This window comes from Petromyzon marinus, unplaced genomic scaffold, assembly GCF_048934315.1.
Source record: "Petromyzon marinus isolate PM22_M1 ecotype Great Lakes invasive population unplaced genomic scaffold, UKy_Petmar_22M1.pri1.0 PM_G_Scaffold_1, whole genome shotgun sequence".
Lineage (NCBI taxonomy): Eukaryota > Metazoa > Chordata > Hyperoartia > Petromyzontiformes > Petromyzontidae > Petromyzon > Petromyzon marinus.
In genome coordinates this window covers 70,589-83,976 of record NW_027422650.1, presented here as the reverse complement: position 1 = coordinate 83,976, position 13,388 = coordinate 70,589, and positions in this window count along the sequence as shown.

Genomic DNA, 13,388 nt, shown 5'->3' with positions numbered 1-13,388 from the left:
GCTTATTAAATAGGCTTATTAAATATGCTTATTAAATAGACTTATTAAATAGGCATATTAAATAGGCTCATTAAATAGACTTATTAAATAGCCTCATTAAATAGGCTTATTTTAGCAACTTAGGCTTATTAAATAGGCTTATTTCAGCAACTTATGCTTATTAAATAGCCTTATTAAACAGGTTTATTTCAGCAACTTAGGCTTATTAAATAGCATTTTTAAATATGTTTATTTCAGCAACTTAGACTTATTAAATATACCTTTTTAAATAGGCTTAGTTGAGAAACTTAGGCTTATTAAATAGGCTTATTTCAGCAACTTAGGCTCATTAAATAGCCTTATTAAATAGGCTTATTTCAGCAACTTAGGCTTATTAAATAGCCTTATTAAATAGGCTTATTTTAGCAACTTAGACTTATTAAAACGACTTATTAAATAGACATTTCAGCAACTTAGGCTCATTAAATATGCTTATGAAATATGCTTATTTCTGCAACTTAGACTTATTAGATAGGCCTATTAAATAGGCTTATTTCAGCAACTTAGGCTTATTAAATAGGCTTATTTCAGCAACTTGGGCTTATGAAATAGGCTTATTTCAGCAACCTAGACTTATTAAATAGCCTTATTTCAGCAACTTACGCTTATTAAATAGGCTTATTTCAGCAACTTAGGCTTATTAAATAGCCTTATTAAATAGGCTTATTTCAGCAACTTAGACTTATTAAATAGGTTTATTCAGCAACTTAGGCATATTAAATAGGCTTATTCAGCAACTTAGGCTCATTAAATAGGCTTATTTCAGCAACTTAAACTTATTAAATAGCCTTATTTCAGCAACTTAGGCTTATTAAATAGCCTTATTTCAGCTACTTAGACTTATTAAATAGGCTTATTCAGCAACTTAGGCTTATTAAATAGCCTTATTAAATAGGCTTATTTCAGCAACTTAGACTTATTAAATAGGTTTATTCAGCAACTTAGGCTTATTAAATAGGCTTATTCAGCAACTTAGGCTCATTAAATAGGCTTATTTCAGCAACTTAGACTTATTAAATAGGCCTATTAAATAGGCTTATTAAATAGGCTTATTAAATAGGCTTATTTCAGCAACTTAGGCTTATTAAATAGGCTTATTAAATAGGCTTATTTCAGCAACTTAGACTTATTAAATAGCCTTATTTCAGCAACTTACACTTATTAAATAGGCTTATTTCAGCAACTTAGGCTTATTAAATAGCCTAATTAAGTAGGCTTATTTCAGCAACTTGGCCTTATTAAATAGGCTTATTTCAGCAACTTATGCTGATTAAAAAGGCTTATTTCAGCAACTTAGACTTATTAAATAGCCTTATTTCAGCAACTTAGACTTATTAAATATAGGCTTATTTCAGTAACTTATGCTTATTAAATATACTTACTTCAGCAACTTAGGCTTATTAAATAGGCTTATTTCAGCAACTTAGACTTATTAAATAGCCTTATTTCAGCAACTTACACTTATTAAATAGGCTTATTTCAGCAACTTAGGCTTATTAAATAGGCTTATTCAGCAACTTAGGCTTATTAAATAGGCTTATTAAATAGGCTTATTTCAGCAACTTAGGCTTATTAAATAGGCTTATTCAGCAACTTAGGCTTATTAAATAGGCTCATTCAATACTTATTAAATAGGCATATTAAACAGGCTTATTAAATAGACTCATTAAATAGGCTCAATAAACAGGCTTATTAAATAGGCTTATTAATTAGGCTTATTAAATAGGCTTATTAAATAGACTTATTAAATAGGCTTATTAAATAGGCTCAATAAAAAGGCTTATTAAATAGGCTTATTAAATAGGCTTATTAAATAGGCTTATTAAATAGGCTTATTAAATAGGCTCAATAAATAGGCTTATTAAATAGGCTTATTAAATATGCTTATTAAATAGACTTATTAAATAGGCGTATTAAATAGGCTTATTAAATAGACTTATTAAATAGCCTCATTAAATAGGCTTATTTTAGCAACTTAGGCTTATTAAATAGGCTTATTTCAGCAACTTATGCTTATTAAATAGCCTTATTAAACAGGTTTATTTCAGCAACTTAGGCTTATTAAATAGCATTTTTAAATATGTTTATTTCAGCAACTTAGACTTATTAAATATACCTTTTTAAATAGGCTTAGTTGAGAAACTTAGGCTTATTAAATAGGCTTATTTCAGCAACTTAGGCTCATTAAATAGCCTTATTAAATAGGCTTATTTCAGCAACTTAGGCTTATTAAATAGCCTTATTAAATAGGCTTATTTTAGCAACTTAGACTTATTAAAACGACTTATTAAATAGACATTTCAGCAACTTAGGCTCATTAAATATGCTTATGAAATATGCTTATTTCTGCAACTTAGACTTATTAGATAGGCCTATTAAATAGGCTTATTTCAGCAACTTAGGCTTATTAAATAGGCTTATTTCAGCAACTTGGGCTTATGAAATAGGCTTATTTCAGCAACTTAGACTTATTAAATAGCCTTATTTCAGCAACTTACGCTTATTAAATTGGCTTATTTCAGCAACTTAGGCTTATTAAATAGCCTTATTAAGTAGGCTTATTTCAGCAACTTGGACTTATTAAATAGGCTTATTTCAGCAACTTACGCTGATTAAAAAGGCTTATTTCAGCAACTTAGACTTATTAAATAGCCTTATTTCAGCAACTTATACTTATTAAATAGGCTTATTTCAGCAACTTATGCTTATTAAATATACTTATTTCAGCAACTTAGGCTTATTAAATAGGCTTATTTCAGCAACTTAGACTTATTAAATAGCCTTATTTCAGCAACTTAGGCTTATTAAATAGGCTTATTTCAGCAACTTGGGCTTATTAAATAGCCTTATTTCAGCAACTTAGACTTATTAAATAGGCTTATTTCAGCAACTTAGGCTCATTAAATAGCCTTATTAAATAGGCTTATTTCAGCAACTTAGGCTTATTAAATAGCCTTATTAAATAGGCTTATTTTAGCAACTTAGACTTATTAAAACGACTTATTAAATAGACATTTCAGCAACTTAGGCTCATTAAATATGCTTATGAAATATGCTTATTTCTGCAACTTAGACTTATTAGATAGGCCTATTAAATAGGCTTATTTCAGCAACTTAGGCTTATTAAATAGGCTTATTTCAGCAACTTGGGCTTATGAAATAGGCTTATTTCAGCAACCTAGACTTATTAAATAGCCTTATTTCAGCAACTTACGCTTATTAAATAGGCTTATTTCAGCAACTTAGGCTTATTAAATAGCCTTATTAAATAGGCTTATTTCAGCAACTTAGACTTATTAAATAGGTTTATTCAGCAACTTAGGCATATTAAATAGGCTTATTCAGCAACTTAGGCTCATTAAATAGGCTTATTTCAGCAACTTAAACTTATTAAATAGCCTTATTTCAGCAACTTAGGCTTATTAAATAGCCTTATTTCAGCTACTTAGACTTATTAAATAGGCTTATTCAGCAACTTAGGCTTATTAAATAGCCTTATTAAATAGGCTTATTTCAGCAACTTAGACTTATTAAATAGGTTTATTCAGCAACTTAGGCTTATTAAATAGGCTTATTCAGCAACTTAGGCTCATTAAATAGGCTTATTTCAGCAACTTAGACTTATTAAATAGGCCTATTAAATAGGCTTATTAAATAGGCTTATTAAATAGGCTTATTTCAGCAACTTAGGCTTATTAAATAGGCTTATTAAATAGGCTTATTTCAGCAACTTAGGCTTATTAAATAGGCTTATTTCAGCAACTTAGACTTATTAAATAGCCTTATTTCAGCAACTTACACTTATTAAATAGGCTTATTTCAGCAACTTAGGCTTATTAAATAGCCTAATTAAGTAGGCTTATTTCAGCAACTTGGGCTTATTAAATAGGCTTATTTCAGCAACTTATGCTGATTAAAAAGGCTTATTTCAGCAACTTAGACTTATTAAATAGCCTTATTTCAGCAACTTAGACTTATTAAATAGGCTTATTTCAGTAACTTATGCTTATTAAATATACTTACTTCAGCAACTTAGGCTTATTAAATAGGCTTATTTCAGCAACTTAGACTTATTAAATAGCCTTATTTCAGCAACTTACACTTATTAAATAGGCTTATTTCAGCAACTTAGGCTTATTAAATAGGCTTATTCAGCAACTTAGGCTTATTAAATAGGCTTATTAAATAGGCTTATTTCAGCAACTTAGGCTTATTAAATAGGCTTATTCAGCAACTTAGGCTTATTAAATAGGCTCATTCAATACTTATTAAATAGGCATATTAAACAGGCTTATTAAATAGACTCATTAAATAGGCTCAATAAACAGGCTTATTAAATAGGCTTATTAATTAGGCTTATTAAATAGGCTTATTAAATAGACTTATTAAATAGGCTTATTAAATAGGCTCAATAAAAAGGCTTATTAAATAGGCTTATTAAATAGGCTTATTAAATAGGCTTATTAAATAGGCTTATTAAATAGGCTCAATAAATAGGCTTATTAAATAGGCTTATTAAATATGCTTATTAAATAGACTTATTAAATAGGCGTATTAAATAGGCTTATTAAATAGACTTATTAAATAGCCTCATTAAATAGGCTTATTTTAGCAACTTAGGCTTATTAAATAGGCTTATTTCAGCAACTTATGCTTATTAAATAGCCTTATTAAACAGGTTTATTTCAGCAACTTAGGCTTATTAAATAGCATTTTTAAATATGTTTATTTCAGCAACTTAGACTTATTAAATATACCTTTTTAAATAGGCTTAGTTGAGAAACTTAGGCTTATTAAATAGGCTTATTTCAGCAACTTAGGCTCATTAAATAGCCTTATTAAATAGGCTTATTTCAGCAACTTAGGCTTATTAAATAGCCTTATTAAATAGGCTTATTTTAGCAACTTAGACTTATTAAAACGACTTATTAAATAGACATTTCAGCAACTTAGGCTCATTAAATATGCTTATGAAATATGCTTATTTCTGCAACTTAGACTTATTAGATAGGCCTATTAAATAGGCTTATTTCAGCAACTTAGGCTTATTAAATAGGCTTATTTCAGCAACTTGGGCTTATGAAATAGGCTTATTTCAGCAACTTAGACTTATTAAATAGCCTTATTTCAGCAACTTACGCTTATTAAATTGGCTTATTTCAGCAACTTAGGCTTATTAAATAGCCTTATTAAGTAGGCTTATTTCAGCAACTTGGACTTATTAAATAGGCTTATTTCAGCAACTTACGCTGATTAAAAAGGCTTATTTCAGCAACTTAGACTTATTAAATAGCCTTATTTCAGCAACTTATACTTATTAAATAGGCTTATTTCAGCAACTTATGCTTATTAAATATACTTATTTCAGCAACTTAGGCTTATTAAATAGGCTTATTTCAGCAACTTAGACTTATTAAATAGCCTTATTTCAGCAACTTAGGCTTATTAAATAGGCTTATTTCAGCAACTTGGGCTTATTAAATAGCCTTATTTCAGCAACTTAGACTTATTAAATAGGCTTATTTCAGCAACTTAGGCTTATTAAATAGGCTCATTCAATACTTATTAAATAGGCTTATTAAACAGGCTTATTAAATAGACTCATTAAATAGGCTCATTAAATAGGCTTATTAAATAGGCTTATTAAATAGACTTATTAAATAGCCTCATTAAATAGGCTTATTTTAGCAACTTAGGCTTATTAAATAGGTTTATTTCAGCAACTTAGACGTATTAAATAGCCTTATTAAATAGGCTTATTTCAGCAATATAGGCTGAATAAATAAGCTTATTTCAGCAACTTATGCTTATTAAATAGCCTTATTAAACAGGTTTATTTCAGCAACTTAGGCTTATTAAATAGGCTTATTTCAGCAACTTAGACTTATTAAATAGCCTTATTTCAGCAACTTACACTTATTAAATAGGCTTATTTCAGCAACTTAGGCTTATTAAATAGGCTTATTCAGCAACTTAGGCTTATTAAATAGGCTTATTAAATAGGCTTATTTCAGCAACTTAGGCTTATTAAATAGGCTTATTCAGCAACTTAGGCTTATTAAATAGGCTCATTCAATACTTATTAAATAGGCGTATTAAACAGGCTTATTAAACAGACTCATTAAATAGGCTCAATAAATAGGCTTATTAAATAGGCTTATTAATTAGGCTTATTAAATAGACTTATTAAATAGACTTATTAAATAGGCTCATTAAATAGGCTCAATAAAAAGGCTTATTAAATAGGCTTATTAAATAGGCTTATTAAATAGGCTTATTAAATAGGCTTCTTAAATAGGCTCAATAAATAGGCTTATTAAATAGGCTTATTAAATATGCTTATTAAATAGACTTATTAAATAGGCGTATTAAATAGGCTTATTAAATAGACTTATTAAATAGCCTCATTAAATTAGCTTATTTTAGCAACTTAGGCTTATTAAATAGGCTTATTTCAGCAACTTATGCTTATTAAATAGCCTTATTAAACAGGTTTATTTCAGCAACTTAGGCTTATTAAATAGCATTTTAAAATATGTTTATTTCAGCAACTTAGACTTATTAAATATACCTTTTTAAATAGGCTTAGTTGAGAAACTTAGGCTTATTAAATAGGCTTATTTCAGCAACTTAGGCTCATTAAATAGCCTTATTAAATAGGCTTATTTCAGCAACTTAGGCTTATTAAATAGCCTTATTAAATAGGCTTATTTCAGCAACTTAGGCTTATTAAATAGCCTTATTAAATAGGCTTATTTCAGCAACTTAGGCTCATTAAATATGCTTATGAAATATGCTTATTTCTGCAACTTAGACTTATTAGATAGGCATATTAAATAGGCTTATTTCAGCAACTTAGGCTTATTAAATAGCCTTATTTCAGCAACTTATGCTTATTAAATAGGCTTATTTCAGCAACTTAGGCTTATTAAATAGCCTTATTAAGTAGGCTTATTTCAGCAACTTGGACTTATTAAATAGGCTTATTTCAGCAACTTACGCTGATTAAAAAGGCTTATTTCAGCAACTTAGACTTATTAAATAGCCTTATTTCAGCAACTTAGACTTATTAAATAGGCTTATTTCAGCAACTTATGCTTATTAAATATACTTATTTCAGCAACTTAGGCTTATTAAATAGGCTTATTTCAGCAACTTAGACTTATTAAATAGCCTTATTTCAGCAACTTAGACTTATTAAATAGGCTTATTTCAGCAACTTAGGCTTATTAAATAGGCTCATTCAATACTTATTAAATAGGCTTATTAAACAGGCTTATTAAATAGACTCATTAAATAGGCTCATTAAATAGGCTTATTAAATAGGCTTATTAAATAGACTTATTAAATAGCCTCATTAAATAGGCTTATTTTAGCAACTTAGGCTTATTAAATAGGTTTATTTCAGCAACTTAGACTTATTAAATAGCCTTATTAAATAGGCTTATTTCAGCAACTTAGGCTTAATAAATAAGCTTATTTCAGCAACTTATGCTTATTAAATAGCCTTATTAAACAGGTTTATTTCAGCAACTTAGGCTTATTAAATAGCTTTTTAAATAGGTTTATTTCAGCAACTTAGACTTATTAAATATACCTTTTTAAATAGGTTTAGTTCAGAAACTTAGGCTTATTAAATAGGCTTATTTCAGCAACTTAGGCTCATTAAATAGCCTTATTAAATAGGCTTATTTCAGCAACTTAGGCTTATTAAATAGGTTTATTTCAGCAACTTAAACTTATTAAATAGCCTTATTTCAGCAACTTAGGCTTATTAAATAGGCTTATTCAGCAACTTATGCTCATTAAATAGGCTTATTTCAGCAACTTAGGCTTATTAAATAGGCTCATTCAGCAACTTAGGCTTATTAAATAGGCTTATTTCAGCAACTTAGACTTATTAAATAGGCCTATTAAATAGGCTTATTAAATAGGCTTATTAAATAGGCTTATTAAATCAGAATCAGAATCAGAATCAGAAAGGGTTTTATTCGCCATGTAAGTTCACACCGACACGGAATTTACTTTGGCAGGATGGTGCATACATTCAACATATAGGAATCTAAAATCTTAAATAAGTTTTAAACAAGTCTTACTATAATAAGGGTTAAAAGTCTAACACTAAGGGGCTGAAGTATATAAAATTAAATAAATATCGAATATAAAATAGCTTTAAGATATAATTTTAAAATACAAATAGGGAAACATAGTTAATATCAGCAACGTGTCGTTATGTAGATCAAATGTTAAAAACAGTGTTAGCCCTTGGCCTTGTTTAACAGGCCAGCAGCAGATGGGAAGAAACTGTTTTTATGGCGTGAGGTTTTGGTCCTGATGGACCGAAGCCTTCTGCCGGAGGGGAGTAGCTGAAACAGAGAGTGTCCAGGGTGGGAGAAATCGGTCATAATCTTCCTCGCTCGCCTCATAGACCTTGTCGTGTGCAGGTCCTCGAGGGTCGGTAGATTGCAGGCAATTACCTTCTCAGCAGTGTGGATGATACGCTGCAGTCTGCTCTTGTCCTTGGCAGTGGCAGCAGCGTACCAGACGGTTATGGAGGAGGTGAGGATGGATTCAATGATCGCTGTATAGAATTGCACCATCATTGTCTTTGGCAGGTTGAATTTCTTCAGCTGCCGTAGAAAGTACATCCTCTGTTGAGCTTTCTTGGTGAGGGAGCTGATGTTCAATTCCCACTTGAGGTCCCGGGAGAGAATAGTGCCCAGGAAGCGGAAGGACTCTACAATTTTGACTGGGGAGTCTAACAGGGTGATGGGGGTGAGTGGTGCTGTATTCTTCCTGAAGTCCACAACCATCTCAACTGTCTTTAGAGCATTTAGCTCTAAGTTGTTCTGGCTACACCAGGTCACCAGATTGTCAGCTTCCCACCTATAGTCAGACTCATCCCCACCAGAGATCAGCCCAATGAGGGTGGTGTCATCCGCAAACTTCAATAGTTTGACGGACAGATGATTGGAGGTGCAGCTGTTGGTATACAGGGAGAAGAGCAGAGGGGAAAGGATGCAGCCCTGAGGAGTTCCGGTGCTGATGGACCTGGAGCCAGAGACTTGTGTTCCCAGCTTAACGCACTGCTTCCTGTCAGACAGGAAGTCTGTGATCCATTTACACGTGGTGTATGGCACGTTCAGCTGGAAGAGCTTGTCCTGAAGCAGGGCAGGGATGATGGTGTTGAAGGCAGAGCTGAAGTCCACAAACAGGATCCTGGCGTAGGATGCTGGGGCGTCCAGATGCTGTAGGGTGAAGTGGAGGGCCATGTTAACTGCATCGTCCACAGACCTGTTGGCTCTGTAGGCAAACTGAAGGGGGTCCAGGAGAGGGTCTGTGATGGCTTTGAGGTGTGCCAGGACCAGGCGCTCAAAAGACTTCATTACCACAAATGTAAGGGCGACCGGTCTGTAATCATTTAGTCCTGTTGGCCTTAGCTTTTTGGGCACAGGGATGATGGTGAAGGACTTGAGACAGGCTGGTACATGGCATGTCTCCAGGGAGGTGTTAAAGATGTTGGTGAACACCGGAGACAGCTGGTCAGCGCAGTGCCTGAGGGTGGCTGGAGAGACAGAGTCCGGCCCGGCTGCTTTGCGTGGATTCTGCCTCTTGAAAAGTCTATTAACTTCTCCCTCCTGAAAGGAGATAGTCGTCTCTGTAGTATTGGTGGGGGATGGGGCCTCTTGGGTTGGAAGGGGTGGTTCAGGACAGTCCAATTGTCTTTCAAATCTACAGTAGAACTCGTTCAGGTCGTTGGCTAGGCGGGAGTCGTTAGTGGTGTGGGGGGCTCTGGGTTTGTAGTTGGTGATCTGCCTGAGCCCTCTCCAGACAGAAGCAGCGTCGTTTGTAGAGAACTGGTGTTTTAGTCTCTCTGAGTACAGTCGTTTAGCCTCTCTCACCGCTTTGCTAAACCTGTTCTTCGACTCCTTGAATCTGTCTCTATCTCCACTCCTAAACGCTTCCTCCTTCTCCAACCTCAACCTTCTGAGCTTTGCTGAGAACCAGGGCTTATTGTTGTTAAAGTTCACCCTGGTACGTGTTGGGATACAGCAGTCCTCACAGAAGCTGATGTAGGACGTCACAGCCTCTGTGAGTTCATCCAGACTATTGGTAGCAGTCGTGAACATATCCCAGTCAGTACAGTCTAAGCACGCCCGCAAATCTTCCACAGCCTCACTGGTCCACTGTTTAGATGTCCTCACAGCAGGTTTACAGAGTTTTAGTTTCTGCCTGTATGCAGGAATCAGGTGGACCATGGCATGGTCAGAGTGTCCTAGTGCTGCTCGGGGGACGGCGTGGTAGGCTCTACTGACTGTAGTGTAGCAGTGATCCAGAGTGTTCCCTTCTCTGGTTGGGCATTTAATGAATTGTATGTATTTGGGGAGTTCGTGGCTGAGATTACCTTTGTTAAAGTCGCCAAGTACGATAACCAACGAATCTGGATTTGCTCGCTCCACACTCAGAATCTGATCGGCGAGCATGCGTTGGGCCTCTTTAACCTGAGGACAAGGCGGCAAATAAACTCCGACCAAAATGAGCGACGCGAACTCGCGAGGCGAGTAAAACGGTTTACAGGTTATAAAAATTGATTCAAGGAGTGGAGAACAATGTTGCAGAATCACTGTGACATCTACACACCAGCCACTGTTAATGTAAAAACAAATACCACCGCCTTTCGTCTTGCCGGAGAGTACTATGTCACGATCCGATCTTACAAGATGGAATCCTGCTAGTTGTAGCGAAGTGTCCGGAATCAAATCACACAGCCATGTTTCCGTGAAGCACAATGCAGAAGCTGAAAGATAGTCTTTGTTTTTTACCATCAGTAGCTGAAGTTCATCCATTTTGTTGTACAGTGAACGTACGTTGGAGAGGAAAAAGCTCGGAAGCACTGTTCGGATCCCGCGTCTGCATAGCCGTACTAGAGCCCGCGACCGTTTACCCCTTGGGCGGCGTTTCGTTGCTTGAGCAAAGCCTAGTGCGGCATTGACTAGAATGCCTACTAATTCTGCCACTGGAAGCAGAAAAGTAGGAATTAAATCCACAGGAGTTGTTTCCCTGATATTTAAAAGTTCGTCTCTTGTTAGAGAACTCCGAAAATCTTGGCAAAACACTGAATTGACAGACAAAACAAGACAAAACAGGGCGCACCGACCGGCTGAGGCTACCATCATCAGCGCCATCTTCGCACCAGCACGGGTGTGCTGAACAGCAGGACTCTCTCACCAGCACTGGTGTGTTGAACAGTAGGCCCCTCTCACCAGCATGGGAGTGGTGAACAGCAGGCCCCTCTCACCAACACGGGTGTGATGAACAGTAGGCCTCTCTCACCAGCATGGGAGTGAACAGCAGGCCCCTCTCACCAACACGGTGGTGATGAACAGCACGCCCCTCACACCAGCACGGGTGTGATGAATAGTAGGCCTCTCTCACCAGCACGGGTGTGATGAACAGCAGGCCCCTCTCACCAGCACGGGTGTGTTGAACAGCAGGCCCCTCTCACCAGCACGGGTGTGTTGAACAGCAGGCCCCTCTCACCAGCACGGGTGTGTTGAACAGCAGGCCCCTCTCACCAGCACGGGTGTGCTGAACAGTAGGCCCCTCTCACCAGCACAGGTCTGTTGAACAGCAGGCCCCTCTCACCAGCACGGGTGTGCTGAACAGTAGGCCCCTCAACACGTGTGAGCTGAACAGCAGGCCTCTCTCACCAGCACGGGTGTGCTGAACAGCAGGCCCCTCTCACCAGCACGGGTGTGCTGAAAAGCAGGCCCCTCTCACCAGCACGGGTGTGTTGAACAGCAGGCCTCTCTCACCAGCAAGGGTGTGCTGAACAGCAGGCCCCTCAACACGGGTGTACTGAACAGCAGGCCTCTCTCACCAGCACGGGTGTGATGAACAGCAGGCCCCAAAACAGCAGGCCTCTCTCACCAGCACGGGTGTGATGAACAGCAGGCCTCTCTCACCAGCACGAGTGTGTTGAACAGCAAGCCCCTCTCAAGACAAAACAAGACAAAACTGGACAAAACAGGGCGCACCAACCGGCCGAGGCTGCCTTCATCGGCGCCTTCTTGGGAGGCTTATTTCAGCAACTTAGGCTTATTAAATAGGCTTATTAAATAGGCTTATTTCAGCAACTTAGGCTTATTAAATAGGCTTATTAAATAGGCTTATTTCAGCAACTTAGGCTTATTAAATAGGCTTATTTCAGCAAATTATACTTATTAAATAGCCTTATTTCAGCAACTTACGCATATTAAATAGGCTTATTTCAGCAACTTAGGCTTATTAAATAGCCTAATTAAGTAGGCTTATTTCAGCAACTTGGGCTTATTAAATAGGCTTATTTCAGCAACTTAGGCTTATTAAATAGGCTTATTTCAGCAACTTATGCTTATTAAATTGCCTTATTAAACAGGTTTATTTCAGTAACTTAGGCTTATTAAATATCATTTTAAAATATGTTTATTTCAGCAACTTAGACTTATTAAATATACCTTTTTAAATAGGCTTAGTTCAGAAACTTAGGCTTATTAAATAGGCTTATTTCAGCAACTTAGGCTCATTAAATAGCCTTATTAAATAGGCTTATTTCAGCAACTTAGGCTTATTAAATAGGTTTATTTCAGCAACTTAAACTTATTAAATAGCCTTATTTCAGCAACTTAGGCTTATTAAATAGCCTTATTTCAGCTACTTAGACTTATTAAATAGGCTTATTCAGCAACTTAGGCTTATTAAATAGCCTTAATAAATAGGCTTATTTCAACAACTTAGACTTATTAAATAGGTTTATTCAGCAACTTAGGCTTATTAAATAGGCTTATTCAGCAACTTATGCTCATTAAATAGGCTTATTTCAGCAAATTAGGCTTATTAAATAGGCTCATTCAGCAACTTAGGCTTATTAAATAGGCTTATTTCAGCAACTTAGACTTATTAAATAGGCCTATTAAATAGGCTTATTAAATAGGCTTATTAAATAGGCTTATTTCAGCAACTTAGGCATATTAAATAGGCTTATTAAATAGGCTTATTTCAGCAACTTAGGCTTATTAAATAGGCTTATTAAATAGGCTTATTTCAGCAACTTAGGCTTATTAAATAGGCTTATTTCAGCAAATTATAATTATTAAATAGCCTTATTTCAGCAACTTACGCATATTAAATAGGCTTATTTCAGCAACTTAGGCTTATTAAATAGCCTAATTAAGTAGGCTTATTTCAGCAACTTGGGCTTATTAAATAGGCTTATTTCAGCAACTTACGCTGATTAAAAAGGCTTATTTCAGCAACTTAGACTTATTAAATAGCCTTATTTCAGCAACTTAGACTTATTAAATTGGCTT